At 42.6% G+C, this 6938-nt stretch overlaps 1 pseudogene; it reads right to left on the reverse strand.

The window, feature by feature from the left end:
- Nucleotides 1–309: 309 nt before the first annotated feature.
- Nucleotides 310–807, reverse strand: LOC128869483 (high mobility group protein D-like; annotated as a pseudogene).
- Nucleotides 808–6938: the final 6131 nt, after the last annotated feature.

Here is a 6938-nt window from a genome sequence, read left to right on the forward strand (position 1 = left end):
TTTATACGCAACACCGAAATGCCAACAAATTATCACGTAACACTTGTGTAATTAATCTAAAGCCCGACCTGAAATTTTTTTAGCGCGACGATTTCTCACTGGGCAGAAGAACGTCAAGTTCTAACACTACTCACTGGCACATTTGTCACTTATTTTTTTTCACATATATAATATTAATTTTTATTTTTTCTTTTCACGACTTTTCATTTTGATCAATACTTATTTAACTTTATTATATTAAATTAAATGCAAAGTTTCTATTTTGTTACTTTCACTACCACTAAATTCTTTTCATACGATAAATGCATGTGTAAACGACCGAAAATTACGCATATTATTTTCATTTTACCTTTGATGTGTGACTTGAAACTTTGTGCAAACGTGGTTTCAATCCAGCTGATTATGGATGTAAATTCGGCAGCTGCCTCCATTGGCCTCAAATTCTCTCACCGCTTCTTCATAATCCTTCTTGGCTTTTAGCTGCCTTTGCTTCCCATTCCGACTTGTCCTTCATTGAACGCCATAAATCTCCACCTTTTTTTTGGCCACTCCGGTTACTTTAATGCCTGGATTTTCGCGCTTAACCTGATCGCGTGCAATGTTGAGCCACAACATATATGTATGCGGCAAGAGGACGCTTTGGTTTGCCAGACATTTAAACTTTTTCTCTTGCGTTAGCGAGTTTATATGTAAAATATAACTGAAATTGCAAAATTTCGTCTTAAAACTGTAAAACGACCACAAAACAAACACTTTTTAAAGTCACAATTTTCACTCACGTCAGCGTCACACGCTGTCTACACATGTGAAAAGGAAATGGTGACGGCCATTAAGGAAATTAGGGATTAAGAAACAAAAACAAAAATACCCTACAGGAATGATATAAATGGGCTCTACATTTAAGGGATAGTTTGCGTAAAGTAACGCAAACTATTAGTTTTTTCTAACATCATGCACTTATGTATGCAAATGCTACGAAAAATTATATCTATATATATACATATAATTTTTCTTTTTTTTCTTCTTTTGCTTATCATTTTGTTCTCATATAGCCAAAATAAGAACAAAAGGAAAAAAATATATCACGCACACCACGGCAGGACACCTTGTGCTTGGTTACGATCCACACATAGCCAAGACACGATCCTCCTATGCGGCGAATATTGCAATGTCCATTAGTATGTACCCACCCCCTGGCGGTGAACATACATATTAAAATGACATTAATATGTGATTGTACCCAATTAGGTACATTTTTTGTTTTGGGTGGCAGGGTGTCTCATAGGGCTATGAAAATTCCTCATAGCCAAATAACAAAAAAAAAAAAACTAAAATGCCTAGTGCATATTTAGTTAACGAAAATATATATATTATTTTCCTTTGTCTTCTCCTTCGCTGTGATTAGCACTGCACTGACCAGCCAAATGCACCACAACCAATTATAAAGCCGTGTACACACTACACATTTTCAGTTAAAGAAAAAAAAAAAAATTTTAAATTCAAAATCCTTTTGTTTGTAAAAAACAAAACAAAGGACTGAGTCTAGGGCGGAAACTAGGCCTTTTCGCCTAGACAAGCAGAGCGGAAACTAGGCCTTTTCGCCTAAACAAGCAGAGCGGAAACTAGGCCTTTCCGCCTGAAAAAGCAGAGCGGAAACAAGGTCTTTCCGCCGCAATGAAGATAGGGGATTGGAGACGAGGCCTCTTCGACCCCAGCTGCAGCATGAACGGTGGCGTGCGCGTGTATCGGAAACCAGGCCTTTTCGACCACGTGCGCAAGCAACTATAATGCGTCAAGGACGGGCGACGATACACTGGCGACTAGGCCTCGCCAGGTATCACGGCCCTAATATGATTTGTTCATAACGAATCAATAAATTTTAATATAATAAATTTTACTTTTTGTGTGCAATAATCCACGTACATAAAATTACATATCTTTGCAGCATTTCAGACGGCACCAGCAGCCTTCGATGTCTCACCAATACCGAACGTTGGCTGACACCTCCGTCCTAAAATAATCATTGCTTATCGCAAGGGGGCCGGCATGTTTAGGCCGCACCCTAATATTAAATATAAATTTTTAGCCACCCTAATGGGAACTGCGCCTACCGTTCCGACTGTTGCTAACCACCGTTTCCAGTCGCTGCAACGTGAAGGCCGTTAACCCTGGCATTTCCCCGCCGAACAGTTAAAACGTTTACCGTGTTAAACGTTGTTCGGCGAGGTTACTTTCACTTTAACTTTAACTATAACTTTCACTGCGATTGTACAATCAGGAGCAAAAGGACGTGTCAGCGAACCAGTAAGTAATATGATACAAACTACTAATTATATTTAATATAATATATGTACATACAACAATACGTAGCAACGTATTGCATATCTATTTCTATGCACATCTATGCATATATCTATGTATATATTGCCAATAAACTTTAAAGAATATATACTGAAAAAACAAAAAAAAAAAAAAAAAAAAAAAAAAAAAATCCCGCACTCTTTTCGAGAGTGACGGTTCGCTAGATTATAAGATATAATAAAAGATCATGCTGCTCCTTAGCTAAGGTTGCAGCGATCTTATACGATCGCTTCTCGGCCTCATGGCTAAGATCAAAGTGTATCGCAACCCAATATCCTAAGTCTGATTCTGGAAAATGCAGGACAGCTACAGAGAAAAGGCTCTGCAGTGTCGTCATTCTGAAGACAGGATAGGCATATCGGGCTGTACACGACTCCCATGGTAGCCATATGCTGACCACAGACGTTGTGCCCTGTGATTACACCCACCAGAACTCTCAGGTCCTTCCTGCTGAGTTTTAGGAGGAAGGTCGCTGTTTTCCTGTTTGGTTCTTTCACAAAGCACTTGACAACTCTGCATGAGTTCACCTCACAGCAACGACCTCTGTGGGTTGACCTCATGAAGTCCTCAATCCATAGTTGAATCGATGCGGAATTGACACCTAGAAAGAGTTCAGGGCCAAATGGCATACTTGCAGAACCTTCATTTGCCAATTTATCAGCTAACTCGTTCCCTGTAATACCACAATGTCCAGGCACCCAAATAAGACTAACTTTGTTGTGTTTTGCAACACTGTTCAGTTTTGTCTTACATTCACCGACTAACTTCGAAGGACAGCGTGGGTTAGCAAGGGCTTTCAGTGCAGCTTGACTGTCACTACAAACTCCAATACGTTGCCCCGCCACTTTTTCTCAATTAGCCAGTACGCCACATTCAAGATGGCATAGACTTCCGTTAGGAATACCGTGGCCATCTGTCCTGTGGCATAGGAGTACTTAGTGTCTTCGTCTAAGTACTATCCAGATCCGCTTCCATCGCTGGTTATGGATCCGTCGGTGTAGAAAGTGTGCTGATATCCCGTTAATAGGTTCTCTGGACTTAACCATTGATCTCTATCTGGGATCAAAACATCATACTTCCTACCAAAGCCAACGACAGGCACCCGATTGTCCACCGGCATTAAGAACAGTGTGCACCGCTCTGACAACTGGTGGTATATCTGACAGTGGCCAGTGCTTACTTAACTTCCCCAGACTCATGGCACCTGTGATACCCAAGCACACACTTCTTTCTAGCCTGTTTAGGGGTTTTACTCAGGAATTAACCATTGTGGCTTTCCACCATACTACAGGGGCGTATGTAATAATGGGTCTAATCAGGGTGATGTATAGCCAGTGTACTATCGTCGGTCTTAGACCCCATGTCTTTCCAAAGGTTCTCTTACACTGCCAGAACTCTTTTAGTGTTCGAGAGACATTCTGCTCGACGGGCTTCTTCCAGGTAAGTTTACTATCTAAGATTACTCCTAAATATTTACCCACAGAAGACAGTTGCAGTGTTATCCCTTTCAATGTGGGTAGTAAGAGGCCTTCCTTATTGCGTTTCCTACTGAAAAGCACCAAGGTACTTTTTATAGGATTCACCGAAAGACCATGCAATTCGCACCAATACTCAATCTTATTTAGAGCTATATGCATTTTATTTCATATATCTTCAAGTGATCGTCTGCGTAAGCTAGGATGTGTCCAATTTCCTGCAGATCATTAAGAAGAGAGTCCACCACGAAGCACCAAAGTATGGGAGAGAGTACACCGCCTTGTAGGCAACTCTTCTGCACCTTAACCCTGACTCCTTCATACCTTTCTCTATCCATGGTAAGCAGTCTTTTGGATAGCATAGAAGATGGCATAGATCCATATGACAATGATTTCTTCCACTCCATGACTTCTGATAGAAGAGCACATAGAGTCAAAGGAAGCATTGTCGAAAGCTTCTTCAATGTGTAGAGTGTACTCTCTTGTTTCCAGCTCTTTTTCAATTATGCTAACGCACTCGTGCAGAGCCGATTCGTAAGGTTTCCCACTTTGATAAGCATGTTGTCTGACGTTGAGAGGGTTTCGACTTAGACCCCTTGTCCTAATGTTCCATACGTTCCAGACCCTTAAGCATAAACGATGTCAGGCTTATAGGTCTGAAACTTTTTGGTAAAGCGTAGCTGTCCTTGCCTGGCTTTGGGACAAATACAACTTTCACCAAACGTAACAATTTTGGAACATAAGCGTGCGCAAGACATGCCGTAAAGATTCTTTTCAAAGCCTTTATTAGTTGTTCTCAGCCTCGCTTGAGCATGATTGGGTAAATGCCATCGGTCCTGGGGACTTTAAGTTTTCGAATGACGAGAACTCGAACCTTATCGTTTCCTCGTTAACTATCCTGGATGCAATAAACCAATCACGTCTGCTGGTAATTATATTGACATGATCAGATTGATCGATAGAGCTTTGACCAACAACATTCCTGGAGCCAGGGAAATGTGTTGAAAATAGAACATCGTACACTTCTGATTTTGAGTCCGTATAAGTACCATCTGGTTTGAGCAGTAAGTCTAGCCTAGCCGTCCAGTCTCTTTATAGGGCTTTGCATAACCTCGCTGAACTCTTCCCTTCCTCATGTTCACTGCAGAAAGGTCTATAAGAGGCCAATTTAGATGATCTAATTTTCTTTTTATATTCCTTCCTCAGCTTTCGATAGGCAGTCCAATCCTCTTCCAACTGAGTTTTAAGAGCTCTGCTAAGAAGTTTCCTGGAAGTTTTCCGGAGTTTCGAGAGTTCGAAGCTCCACCAAGGGGCTGTCTTACCCTCCCTTCTCCTAGGTTCCGGGCACACCTTGTTATAACACTCGATCAAAGTTCGCCCCAATCGCAGTTATTGTCCGGAGTTTGGGAACATCAAGAATTTCCTCTTTAGTGAGATCCTCATATCGTGTCCAATCCACTTTTCGAGGATTCCGGCCTGGTGGGGTCGAGATTGTCTCGGCCGCAAGTCGGAACTCTATATAACGATGGTCCGACAGGGAATCTTTATCGAGTACTTTCCAACCAGTGATATGATCTGATATTTTATCGTTAGATAATATCATATCAATCACTTCCTGCCTTCTGAGAGAGTGTGTTCTATGAATTTGCGCCACATCCCACAATTAGACCAAATCCCATGGGTTCAGAATATCTTACAACTTCCATAAACTCCCTCCACTTTAGACACCCACGGTTCTTGAATTAATATTATGTGAGGATTTGTGTGCAGTTTCGCTTGACTGCGGCATAAAAGAGCCGTAGCCGATGTGCTATGCTGCTAGTTAATTTGCGTAAATGAAATATTTGATGTTGTATGGACAGCCATAATTCCAACCTTACACTTTTACTATATCTGAGTCGAGGACGGTAACTAGTATCCGTATAGGCGCATTCCATACCTCGACCGTATGACCTTCAACGATGCTGGATCCCACCAAGAACAAAGGGGGAACAGTTTCCATATTAAGGATCCATCTCCGCTTTGGTATAGTGGTATGATCTCCAGTGCTTCGTATCAAGTCCTTTGTTCAAGGCATGAAGCCTAGAGATGATCGCATGCGGCTCCCTTGGAGGCCCAGGAATCAGCATGCTTCCCCTCACCAGTTTTTGAACTTCGTTCATTTGCCGAATGACAGACTTACATCCTTTAAACGCTGGCATCGCAGCCACAGTTTTGGTCAGTCATTCGAGCGATTGAGTATTGCACCTTCAAGATTTCCCTGGCGATTTCCCTACGCCACCCAGACTTGACTGTCGACAAAATCCAATTTTTTTAGACAATTGGATATGCCCATCGCCACAGATCTCCACCATCATGCCGCTGTCTGCTGCCGCAGCATAGATACCTCCAATGGACAATTGTGGATTACTAGGCGGAGCCGGTTTCGCGCTCGCTACTGCGCTCTTAGCCCGCGCAGCACTCGTTCCACTGGATTCGTTGGTACTACTGCCAGGTACTTGATTGCTGCAAGAAGCTCCTCCTGTTGTCTGAGGTTGCTCACTTCGGATTCCGGTTTATTACCCTTCCTTCTTTTCTTCTTCCTCGTGCCAACTGGTGTGCTCACCGTCGCTTCATCTGTCAAGGTGGCCAGATCAGATGGGTCATCATCAGATCTGTTCCTCTTGCCAGATTCGGCTACAGGAATGGACGAAGACAGATGAGTCGCAACTCCGCCTCGAGTGGCAGTTGGCATAGCTACGTTAGCCGTAGTCATGCCAACTGTTTCTTTTGCCTTTTTCAGACGCTTTCTTTGTAGCCGTTAGTGCAGTGGTACTTTTCGGATTTGCATCCAAATTAACCACCTTACTTCCGTCCGCAGAGGAAAGCGTCAGAGAACTGACGCGTAAATGAGCTAGCGCAGCCTCCCCAAGATCAGCTAAAGGGTTTGCAGGGTCGCAGGCATCTCCATTGTATTCGCTGGTTCCACTGAGCCAAGCTCATTTTCGTCCAGTAACAGGCTCTCTATAGAGCTACGTATAGAGTCTGACGAGGATGCACCGTCCAATAACACTGTGGAACAAATTCAGGTTAGCAAAAATTAGGTCCATTCTGAGAGTGGCG

Source organism: Anastrepha ludens, chromosome X (assembly GCF_028408465.1).
Source record: "Anastrepha ludens isolate Willacy chromosome X, idAnaLude1.1, whole genome shotgun sequence".
Taxonomy (NCBI): Eukaryota; Metazoa; Arthropoda; class Insecta; order Diptera; family Tephritidae; genus Anastrepha; species Anastrepha ludens.